This window comes from Sceloporus occidentalis, unplaced genomic scaffold (genome assembly GCF_023333645.1).
Source record: "Sceloporus occidentalis isolate IW3139 unplaced genomic scaffold, rSceOcc1.0.p SCAF_44, whole genome shotgun sequence".
Lineage (NCBI taxonomy): Eukaryota > Metazoa > Chordata > Lepidosauria > Squamata > Phrynosomatidae > Sceloporus > Sceloporus occidentalis.
In genome coordinates, this window is record NW_028317024.1 from 5,521,889 (window position 1) to 5,534,523 (window position 12,635).

The following is a 12,635-nucleotide window of genomic DNA, read 5'->3' on the forward strand; positions in this document are numbered from 1 at the left end:
AGTTATTATTTGGTTGGACTTGTTAAGCAAAATTACTATGGGATAATGCAAAGTAACAGCAGAGTATTAATACTTAAACCCCTCTATCTCATAGGCAGTGAACAGTCAATTCTGCTAATGATGAAGATGAACAAATGCCACCTTAATCCACAAGAGGTTCTGACAAAGTCTTGCTTTGTTTCCAGGATCGGAACACTGGTTCTATATTAAGAGGTTTAAAAACTAGAATACTGTGTTGAAGGATACGTATGGCCACTGTACAATTTTATTAACGTTTTGTTTAGCTTTATAATGAACCTTCGAAGCTTTTTTTCTCCACCTGTTCTCCATGTTCCCAGTGCGTTCTGTTCCTAGAAAATCCTTGATGTTTCAAATAGCCTCAATAGGAGGCACGGGGCATATTAAAGTAAAAGTGACTGGCTTCGTGGTGAGAACAAAGGTGGTACGCAATAAATGTTGTCCTTGCATGCTATTGTGTAATATGCTAGGTGTGACTAGCTATATAGAAGAGGGTATAGTGCCCAGGGGTCCAGCCTGTGGCCCTCCAGCTGCTGCAGGACTACATTTCCCATAATGCTCTTTCAGCTAAGGGGCTGGCTGAGGAGTATGGGAGATGTAGTCCTGCAGCAGCTGGAGGCCCGCAGGTTGTACATCCCTGGTATAGTGGGATGGACTCATATGTGTTAATGCCGAGCATATATCTCATTAGGTAGAACCTTATCACTGAGGGGGGTGAACAGATTATCTCTGTGTTCTAAAAGAAATTGGACTGTCCGGAAACGTCTACAGTGCTAAAAACAGGACACTTTCAAACCTGGGAACAAACTCTTACGTTAAACCATCATAAAGATCAATGCTCCTGCAAAGTGCAAATTACATTACTCTGCAACCCAGTAGAGCACATGGGGAAAAAAATCTTCAGGAGAGTGAGAAAGAAACCCCATAATCGAGAGGCCTGCGACAATCCAGACTGCTCTTAATAGACCCAAGCAATAGACTAACGTTGATGCCACAATAAATATTTAACCATCCGGTTACTAACCACTCCACAAGAGTTTTCAAAATAATGTGATGCCCCTATTTGTTAAAACAAGCTCACTATGGCATCAATTAAATCACGGACTGTCATCTAGATTGCTCTCTTTGTTGAGGGACAGCACATTTCCATTGGAGGATCAACGCTGCTTTCTATCCCGGCAAGACAATTCATAATTCTAAGCAGCGGAATGAATGCACAAATTACATTCTTCAACCTTTTACTCCCACTAAATCTTTCCTTTTTTTCCACTTTGCTGAGCCTGAATATTTTATTCCTCCATCAAATATGCATCCCATTAATTAAGTTAAATTACTTCTGACTGCCAAATATTCTCTGTCGATGACTGTCAACACAAAATACATGGCTGTGAACTTCTAATGACACAGTCTGGCTTAAACATGAGTTACAACCTTCACGCAAGCATCTACAGGCAAATTATCAGCCTCTCCTTCAAAACGGGGCTGAAATTAAATGCTGGTTTCTTTTTCTTCAGCTTTTAACAAGTACACAATAGATGACACACGTTCTTGACAAAGCAAGTACTGCAATTTTAATTATATACCTTTTTCTCATCTTTTAATTGCTGTTGTTAATCAGTCATTAACTTCTTCCCAAAGTGCAAGATTCTTAAGTCTCCTTCAAAACATTTCGGCTCAATAAATTCCATCGCTCTTCATAACTAACGTGCAATTTTGTCTATTTTTAAAACTGTCATTTTCCAAAGACTTCCTTTTTTTTAATGGGAGCTTTAAGGATGACAGTAACAAGGATTTAATCAGAACTTGCATAAAATTAGCACTCTCTTACACATCGGGGCTAAAACAATTCAGAAAGACATAAATGGTTTGTTTAAGCATTATTGTGGAACAACAATAGGTTTTTTGTGTTAGGTGTAAGATGCCGTTTCATTTTTACTACTGCGGGTGAGCAAGAACATACACAACACAAGTGGCTACTACAAAAATAATCCCACCGCGTAGCCCGGTAACGTAGGATGCTCAAAATCATTGCGTACCCACAAATGTATTTAATTACACTGAAAACTTATGACACAACACCAAAGACAGCCCGTTGTTTCCTGAACTTTAAAATAACGTGCTCTTTGGGACAACAAAACAAAATTATTATGTTTGGCCGCTTATATGGGGGGGGGGGGGAGACAGCTGTTTTGAAATGTTCTGCATGTGACAAGTATGTTACATTAGTATAAAAGAAAAGCTTCAGCCCACCAGGAAAAGTTTTGTATATGTCCGCTGGCATTTATTTAATTTTGTCTTTTTTTTGGTCTGTCTTGAGCCAATCAGCGTACGCTGGTATACAGGGCTGGGCACGACGATAAGGCCAGCGGCTGCTAAACAATGCAAGTGCCAGCTGGATTTACACAACCACACGTTACATTTTTATACTAATGCAGTGTGTGTGACCAGACATATCTAGCCGGAGGCCACACATTGCCAAACCCAGTCTGTCACTGCATTGGTAGATCGGGTAAGTATGGGGCATTTGCCCAGTATGCTAGATGGCTAGCCCGGGCCTGCTGATGAGGTTTTTTTAAATTGGTGGAACTCCAGTCAATTGATTACTAAGCAGCAACAACAACTTTACTCCAAAGATAAGAGCCATGGTGATGACTCTGGACTATGAAAGCAGTAGCGCTTAATCAGCATCATGTATTTACATCGTATGGCCCATCAGATGCAAGCTGAAAGGCAACAACTAAGGGTGGGGTGAAGCTGCCTTTAGGCAAACAGGATCCTGATGACAGGCAAACATATTTTTGGAGGATTACTTGTTTCTGCTTCAAGACAAATTGAAAGCTGTCGCAGACAAGCTTGCTTGCTTTATATGTACTTCACGTTGCCTGCGTTGTAACATTTTTCATGGCCAAAAGAAGGAGTAGATCAAAACGGATGAAAGGCCACTTTGTAGCTTGTTTTGAAAGGTGTTGCACTTCATGAATAGGTAAGCAAGAAGATCTCAATATGAAGTAATGTCCCTTTTCACAGAGGTCCGTGAAGCAAAAGGGTTTGCTTCATTGCTAAATTTCTTTTATTTAAAAATGCCCATGGTTAAACAAGAAATATTGTTTACTTGATCGGCAGCTGTTCTATGTGTATTTTCCTTGGGATCAGGACTAAACTCAGCCTAGACCCATCTATACCAGTGACATGCTAGATAAGCCAACATGCCACCAAGCTGAAAAGGGCCAAAAACAAGCAACTATACACAACCTGACCGGTAGACTTTAGGGACATAATCTAAATGTGTCTCAATTATTCTAAAGTTAGACTGAATTACAAGCATAGGTCCTACTGGAAATATGTCCACAAAATTAGGGTATGTTAGCCTCCCGATGGCAGTGGTACATGACCAAACGCTTATTAATGGCAGGTGACTGGTGCTATAGGATGCCAAATACTGTTCTTCTCAGAAATAAGATGTTTTATAGGGAAATAAGGGGGTCCAGGTGCCAACACACCTTCATCTAGGGGTAAATTGTATACATTAGAACAAAGGTTTGGTAACAAGGTCGTAACTAGAATGTAACAAAGATGTAACTAGAATGTAAGTGAAAAGGTAACAAAGTATACATTATCACGCTTGTACAAACAGACCACTACATTCCAACACATGTTTTTACATATATAACATATATGTCCAACAGCTGATTAGAAGGCGGAATTCTCTCTGGTGCCATTATTGCGTATGAGGATTATACTTCAATGTATTTCACAAGAGGGGGTGAAAAACTGTCATAATTAGATCATATCATATGGGATGTGCCAGAAATGGGTTCACATTTTAACTGCATGTGCAGGAACTATGGGTGGAGGAGACACAAAAAAATGGTTATAATCAGGCAGCAATAATAACTAGAGGTATGGAAGAAGAAGAAGAAGAAGAAGAAGAAGAAATATGAAAGAAAACTGCAGAATAGAGAATTTAATACATAAGTGGTACTTAAATACCGTATTTGCTCGATTATAAGACGAGATTTTTTCCAGAGCAAATGCTCTGAAAAATACCCCTCGTCTTATAATCGAGGTCGTCTTCTAATCAGACCTCATTCTGCTGGGCCCAGGCTGCTTACCGGTGCTTTGGTCGCGAGCAGCGTTTCTTCTACTAGCAGCAGGAGAACAGGAAGCTAGCAGAGTGTCACATAACTCTGCCTCCCCCCTCCTTCCTCTGGGGGCGGGGCCAGAGAAGTTGCTTGCACAGCCGGCCCCTGCAGAAGTCTGCGAGTGAGAGATCTGCAGTTCAGGTAAGGGGGTGGGGGAGGGTTTTTGTGATTAATGTGTGAAGTATGTGTGATTAATGGAATGAATGAGTATTTAAATGTTTGTGAATGTGTGTGTGTGTGATAGCATGGATGTGTAAGGGGGGTGGTGGTGGTAGCATGGCATAGGGAGGCTGTACTCACACTCCTATCAGGTTCCAACATGTACTGGCTGCCTTGATAGGAGTGTGATTGCTGTTAGCAGATTATATATATATATACCTCCAGAAATGCATTTTAACCCCCTATATGCCACTCAGCCCCATGATATGCCTTTTAACCCCCTATATGCCAGAGTGGCATATAGGGGTATAAGGCATATCATGGGGCTGAGTGGCATATAGGGGGTTAAAAGGCATATCATGGGGCACAGTGGCATATAGGAGGGTATAAGACATTTCTGGAGGCAGAGTGGCATATAGAGGGTTAAAAGGCACATCATGGGGCAGAGTGGCAAATAGGGGGTGTAAGGCATTTCTGGGGGCAGAGTGGCAAGCCTGGGGGCAGATGTGCATAACTGGGGGGGGGGCAGGTTGGCAAATAAAAGGAAATAAAAAATATATATTTTTCTCAATCATAGCTTTTATTAAATATGAAAATTAGTTTACATGAATTAATATTTACTAGTAAAACTTTTTTCCTATAGGGTAGTCTTATATTCAGGCTTTTAGTTTTTTTCCTAAATTAATATTTTGATTTTGGGGGGTCGTCTTATAATCGAGCAAATACGGTAGATAAGCTGAGAATTGTAAGTGTCATCTGATTAGGTAAAGTACAATATAACTAGCTGTTCTTAAGTGCAAATTTTACCAGTGGGAGCCGAACTGGTAAAATTTGCAAAAAACGGGCAAAAGCCCTCACATTTCTTGAAGGTGAGTCTTGTTTCCAAAGTTTGCTGATGCAAAGAGGGCAGTGCAGGCACACTTGACAGCAATGACAATCAATTTGCTGGCCATCTCAGGATCTGCTGCTTCATACAACAAAAAAGGTCTTCAAGGGCATCTAACACAGCAGTATTTAAAGACAAGGCAAGCACTAGACACTGGCTGACAGCACCACATACTCACCCGAGCTGCCACTCCAGCAGCGGATTGGGTGCTGCAGCGTGCGGCCAGTAGCATGTAAAAATGTAGTGTGAGCCGCGGCCTTTCAAAGCCAGCCCACACGTTGTTTAGTGATATCTACCTTCCGAGTCACAGTATAGAACTATTTACTGCTCATATACCAATTAATAAGCTCAACGAAGAACAAAACTGCCAATACAATGTTTCTCAGGCGTTGTGGGTGTTAAAGTTCAAAGCAACTGGAGTTACACATGTTGCCTATAGCAAGACGTTTTACGCCAGTCAATCTAATAATATACAGCTTATTCAGCTAGTAAAAGAACATTAAGGCACAGAGAAGAGATCAGACTGTGTTTACGAAGACTGACCTTTCATCTTATGCATGTACACCAACACTATGTCTTTTCATGCGACCTACGTCAAGGCCGCCTTTTTAAGAAAAAAAATAAATAAAATGAAATATATAAAAACGTCACCTGCTTATTGAAACCTTAGCCATCAGAAATATCATCCTGAGAGACCAACAGCACTTTGCTATAAAGAGAATCAAGGTTTTTATGTTTCCACAACATCCGGCAAAACGTCTTTCCCATCTAGACCAATTTGTAGCCAGCCTGTGCGTTATGAATTGTTAAACATTCAGTACACTGCCTTTGATGATTTAAGCACACAACAGCTTGAGTCCATCGAGCCAGCCGAAATCTTCATTTATTCCCGCTGTCTACAATTACCCACAACTATGTATTTTTAAATATTTCCAGCCTATAAAAATTACTAATTTTTGCCACTTGTGTTTATCTGCATTTCGACTTTGATTTGGATAAATTAAGCTCTCAAGTGTTTCTTGCTTTATGAAACTCTGCATGCTGTACACTTCAACACAAATAAATGACTTCTACCATTAGAGGTTTAAATAATGTAATGTATTTCATGCGCAGCCCCAAGCTGGATTCCAATGAAGTTGCTAATGCACGTAATGATTAAGTGTAACTCAAATACTAACTGTGTTGTTGAAAACATGACAGGCAATAATTTGGTCTATTATATTCTGCCATTTAATTGCTTGGTACAGACATTCTCTGACACGTTATGAAGCAATGATTTACAACAATGATTTACAATTATTCAAGCTGCAAAGGTCAGAAAGTGACATTATAATCATCCACACAAAGATCCCGATAGTGCCACACAAATTAAAATTGTTTTGCCGGATATATTAAGTTTTTTTTTTAATTTAGTGCTCCTTAAAATGTAATGTTACTGTGAACCCGAGCACGGCAGGCGTGAATACAAGATGCAGACTGGATTAGCCGCTGTACAACAAAAGATGAGGATGACAGTTAACATTTGTTACTATAATTCATTTTTTTTGTTTAAGTTTGCAACAAAACTCCCCAAAACACAAGTTATATATAAATAATCTCAACGTGAAATAAGCAGTCGCTTATATGTATTACTAACTGGCTGAAAGTGGGATATGGATTAAGCATGGTTGTATCCTCCAGATATAGACCCCCCCCCCCCAAAAAAAATAAAGAGGTACTTAAATATGTTTCTAAAAATAAGTAGGTAGATGTTGATTGATTTTGTCTGTATATATACACACATATATGTATATACATACATACAATGCCCTCCACAAATATTGGCACTCTTTAGCAAAGAAGAAATTGCCTTTATTGAACCTTTTGATCTTTTCTTCAAACAATGCACAAAAATACTCTGCTCTCATAGACATCAAACAATTGCAAACACAATGAAGATAAGCAAAAAAAAATACAACAATTGTGAAATATAAGTGTGGCACAATTATTGGCACACTTTAGACTTTTTGTTGTGCTACCTCTCTTTGCCCGAATCTTTGCCAGCTCTGAGTCTTCTCCGATATTGCCTGATGAGGTTGTAGAATACGTGGCAATGGATCTGAGAACAGCCCTGCATACAGAATCTCTCCAGACAAATTCCGAGGTTGACGCTTGTGGACTCTACTCACAGGATTTCTATAGGGTTCAAGTCAAGGGATTGGGATGGCCATGGTAGGACCTTGATATTATGGCCGGTAAGCCATTTTGTAAAATAATTGTATTGATTTGTGTTTTGGATCAGTATCCTGCTGAAAGATCCAACCATGGCCCGAGTTAAGCTTTCTGGCAGAGGCAGCCATGTATTCATTTAATATCTGTTGATATTTGATAAAAGTCATTATGTCATGTATCCTAAGAAAATGTCTAGCTCCTCTATGCAGAAAAAAGGCCCAAAACATTAAAGCACCACCATATGGCTACCTCTTACGGGGACAAGCCTAGGGATGCATTGGTAAGTCCGGGGGAATATAGGGGGATATAAGGGAGGCAGAGTGACCTATTGGGGGTATAAGGCATATCCGAGGGGCAGAGAGACATATAGGGGGTTATAAAGCATATCGGGGGGGGCAGAGTAGCATATAGGGGGTATAAGGCATATCGGGGGGGGGCAGAGTAGCAAGCTGTGTGCATAACTAGGTTACATGTTATTAATAGTTTACATGTGAATTAATATTTGCTAGTAAAACTTTTTTCTTACAGTGTAGTCTTATATGAAGGCTTTTTCTTTTTTTTCTAAAATAATATTCAGATTTTCAGGGGGGGGGTCATAAAATAAAAAGGAACATTTTTTATATACTAGCAAAACTATAGACCAGGTGAAAAACAGTTCATTATTTTTTTTCCAGGGGAACTTTGCTTAGAATTTAACAGTGACAAAAAAGTCCTCCAAAGGGACATTTTTAGTGACCCAAACTCCTTTTTTCAGGGGAGATGGGAACACAGAGTCACATAATGCTGCTTCCACTGCATGAGTGAGACGTGAGACTAAGGTGTGAGAAAGATAGGTGTGAGTGTGTGATAATGAATGTGCACAGTTGTGTGAAAAAGGAAGTACACCCACTTTGAATTCTATGATTTTACATATGAAGACATAATAACAATCATCTGTTCCTTAGCAAGTGTAAAAGTAAGGGAAATGCAACCTCAGATGAACAGCAACATATGTCATATTACAAAGTGTCATGATCTATTCAACAAAAATAAAGCCAAAAATGGAGAAGCCATGTGTAAAAAACTAAGTCTATCCTTAGACTTCTTGCTGCAAATCAGATGATTAATTGATCATCTTAGCCGTTTGATGGTCTGGTGCATTCTGGTGTGTGTTCCTTTCAAAGAAGAAAGACATCAGCAAGGATCTGGGAAGGGTTATAAGACCATTTCCAAACAATTTAAAGTCTATTATTCTACAGCGAGAAAGATTATTCAAAAGTGGAAAACATTCAAGACAGTTGCCAATCTTCCCAGGAGTGGACATCTCAGCAAATTCAGGCCAAGGTCAGACTGTGCAATGCTGAGAGAAACTGTAAAAACCAAATAGTTACATCTCAGACTCTACAGGCCTCAGCATGTTAAATGTTAAAGTTCATGACAGTATGATTAGAAAAAGACTGAACAATTATGGTTTGTTTGGTGGGGTTGCCAGGAGAAAGAATGCCCTCTCTAAAAAGAACATGGTTTGGTAAGTTGCATCTAAAAAAAACCCCCACAAGACAGACGAGATCAAAGTGGAGAGGTTTGGCCATAACGCACACTGCCACATTTGGCGAAAACAAACACTTTGTACCAACTGTCAAGCACAGTGGTGGAAGGGTGAAGGTTTGGGCTTGTCTTGCAGTCATTGAGTCCACCACAAATACTCCGTATACTAGAGTCTAACGTGAGGCCACCTGTCCGACAACTAAATCTACAACAAAATGGCTTAAAAAAATCAAGGTGTTGCAATGGCACAATCCAGACCTCACCCTGATTGAAATGCTGTGGCAGGACCTTAAGAGAGCTGTGCATAAACAAAAGCCCACAAACTTCAATGAACTGAAGCAATGTTGTAAAGAAGAGAGTGGGCCAAAATACCTCCACAATGATGTAAGAGACTGATAAAGTCATACAGAAAATGATTACTTCAAGTTATTGCTGCTAAAGATCGTTCTACAAGCTATTAAATCATAAGGTGTACTTTGTTTTTCACGCATGGCTTCTCCATTTTGGCTTTATTTTTGTTGAATAAATCATGACATGGTGTAATATGTCATGTGATGTTGTTCACCTGAGGTTGTATTTACCTAATTTTTAGACCTGCTAAGGAACAGATGATTGTTATTATGTCCTGATATGTAAAACCATATAATTCAAAGAGGGTTTACTTTCTTTTTCACGACTGTATGTAAGTGTGTACATTAGAGTAAGTGCATATGTGCTTGTGTGTGTATTCCTTACTAGGAGAGGGGTTCATGGGGCCACACGGCTTTACCTATCCCCCAGGCCAGAAAGCGCCAGTCTTCCCATGTCTTCCTATTTTTCCTTTATTTTGAGAGCTCAGTATATTTGCTGGGTATGAGTGTTTCACTGTTCTACAGCCCCCAAAATCACAGGAATGTGCACTGAACCAGATGAAAGGTTCTTCTAAATTATAATATATTATTTATTTTATATAGTGCCATCATATTCTCCAGCACTCTAAAATGCTTAAACAGGACATAACAAGTAGCGCATAACATAACAATTTGATTTACAGAAACAAGAGGTAAAGAGGGCTCTGCTCAAATTAATTTACACTGATAAAATGTATTATTCTTCCAAATTCCTCACTCAATTAAATCAACTGCAAAGTTTTAATCATGCCTGTAGCCATACCCAATTGTCTGTACTAGCCATTACAAAAGAGGCATATAGGGAGATTTTAGCACAGTGTAGCACTAAAATATTCCTCAGTTTACCTTGGATTATGCAGCTCCTGCGAGCTTCTGCAGCAGCTGAAAGATTTTGGCTGGCCTTCTACCAGGCCCACATAGCTCATACAGCTGGAGAATCTTACTCGTATGGGCCGTTTGGCGTGAATTCCTAATTATAGCGTATGTGCTACTGGATTGTTTCATAATTTGGCATCAATTTTCTTTTTGATTGAAACAAATAGAAAATTCTTTATTTTATTATAGTGTAGGAAAACAAATTTAGGTTGATACTACCTATGTCGAGGTATAATTTCTAATCTTTTAGTTTGAAAACTTAAGTAAGAAAAACTACAATGGTTGAAGCAAAACAAACTATGATTGATGCAAAACGATGAAATAATCTGGAATGAATAGTGAAAGGAACTGCAACTACAATGCTGCAGAAAACGCTCATAGTCATGGCCATTACCAAAGACTGCTCCTAGAAGTCATGCTCTATACTTCAGTCATCAATACACTCAACTGCACTCTAAATAAGACTGTCAGGGCAAAAACTTTGATATTGTAAAAACAAAAAAAACAAAAAAAAAAATCAAAGAAAATGCCACAAAATACACAAGAAGTATCAGGGTTTGCATCAAAAGTTATCATGGTTCGAGACATTACTTGCGACAGGCAACAACATTCCAGTGGGAGGTTTCACAAAATAGTAAAGGTTCACTTCTGCCTCTCTTAATCAATATGTGTGTAGAAGAACGCTGTCAATTTCCGTGACCTCCTTAATTTCTTCTACACTACAATCCTTAGGATATTACATTAGCTAAAGACTACAAAAAGCCATAGTGCAGGACCTTCTGTTTGTGACATAATTACAGCGTTAATGTTCCTGAAAGATCAGTTCACCTTATAAAGCAGGATTTTTAAAAAGGTAAAATTTATAGCAATTAAAGCTAATGAAGAAATGCTGCATGAGCTGCTTATGCTCAGGAACTAATATGTCCACAGAGCATTCCCAAGATTATTTAGCCATCAATGATAATGAATTGACATTGTCAGAAGTGTTAATGTACCGACAGTTCTAATCTGTAAGCCATTCTTAGAAGAGGTTTTTTTTTTTTTTTTTTATAATGTTGATGGCTACTTTGCCAACCCACCAATTCTCGTAACTTTTTAATCAATCCATTACCAAGATGTGACCTCCGAGGCATGTGCTTTACCCGTTCTGGTCTTGAATTCATACATTTTATTATGAAGGAAATGAAAGACGGGGAAAATCTTCAGCAGATGTTCAAAACAGACACTTTTATTAGAGAAAAAAAGTTTATAGCGGAAGGCGTTTTTCTCTCATAGAAGTCTTGGTATATAATCTACTTGCATGAAAAATATATACTGTATTTAATAGTACTCCCCCTGTTTAAATATAAGGTTCTATGTTCGCAGCTAGACAATAATGACAAAGTTTCATGACTACCTACCGCAGATAAATTACATCATCAGGGTTACGAATAAATGTGTAGAGGTGGCTAAAGCAGATATAGTGCCTACACTTTATCTCTTTTGGGGCAATAAATGCATCAGCCACCCCAACACTAAATATTGCAGAAAAGGTCACAAAAAACGGCCTTTTTTGGCAATACGTGTCTTCACATAAAGTGCGTCTGATGTCAATGTCTCATTAGGCCTGAAGGCCATCTGGGATAGGCAACACAGGACTGCTGCGAAGGAAGACACAGCAGCCTCCACACAGGGAGAAATTCAGGAAGTAAGGTTATCAATGGAAAAGTTTTTGAGCCATTTCATGTTATTTTCACATACAAAGCTTTTCTTCCAGAAACAAAGACATATCTAAGTGACCTCAAACTTTTGAACAGAAGTTGTCTGTCTTTCTATCTATTTATGTATATATTTCATATAGCAGGACAGACTCAATTTGCTAGTAAAATAGCAACGGCGTAATATTAAAGTCATGCAAAATCTGCAATTTCTGCCATAAAATCTAGTTAAGCGGAGCATTTGCACAGCAAGTAAAAGCTGTAGGTATGAAAGCCTATTAACATGGAAAAGATCAGCCCATCCATTCACCGTGCATTGTGCTAACTATAATTGAACTTGAGCATTGCTTGCATTAGCCAGAGGACCTCTTCAGCAGGTTACACAGGTTTGCGTAAAGTGTTTTTATATGATGCATATATCAGTTCATTTCTCTGGCATAATAACATTAAAGTGTATTTTTTAATCAGAACAAGGGTATTAAAATCCAACTCCAAATGTCCTGTGATATACAGTACATGCCACAGCAATCTAAAACCTTTAAAAAGACACTTCCCTGAAATTAATTAGTTTTACATTAAGAAGTTTCAATGCATACTTAAATGCAGCATATTTGAAGGACGATTAAACAATACAAATGAACCTGCACAAAGGGAAAAAACTCCAAAAACCAGAAAGTATGTTTTTTGTGTTTGTTTTTTTTTTAAGGAAACACACTTTAAAGTTATATAA

At 38.7% G+C, this 12,635-nt stretch overlaps 1 protein-coding gene across 1 annotated transcript in view; it reads right to left on the minus strand.

Annotated features, from left to right (window-relative positions):
• Positions 1-12,635, minus strand: part of LOC149289613 (zinc finger protein 407-like) — a 223,826-nt gene that overhangs the window by 197,248 nt on the left and 13,943 nt on the right. The window lies entirely within an intron of this gene.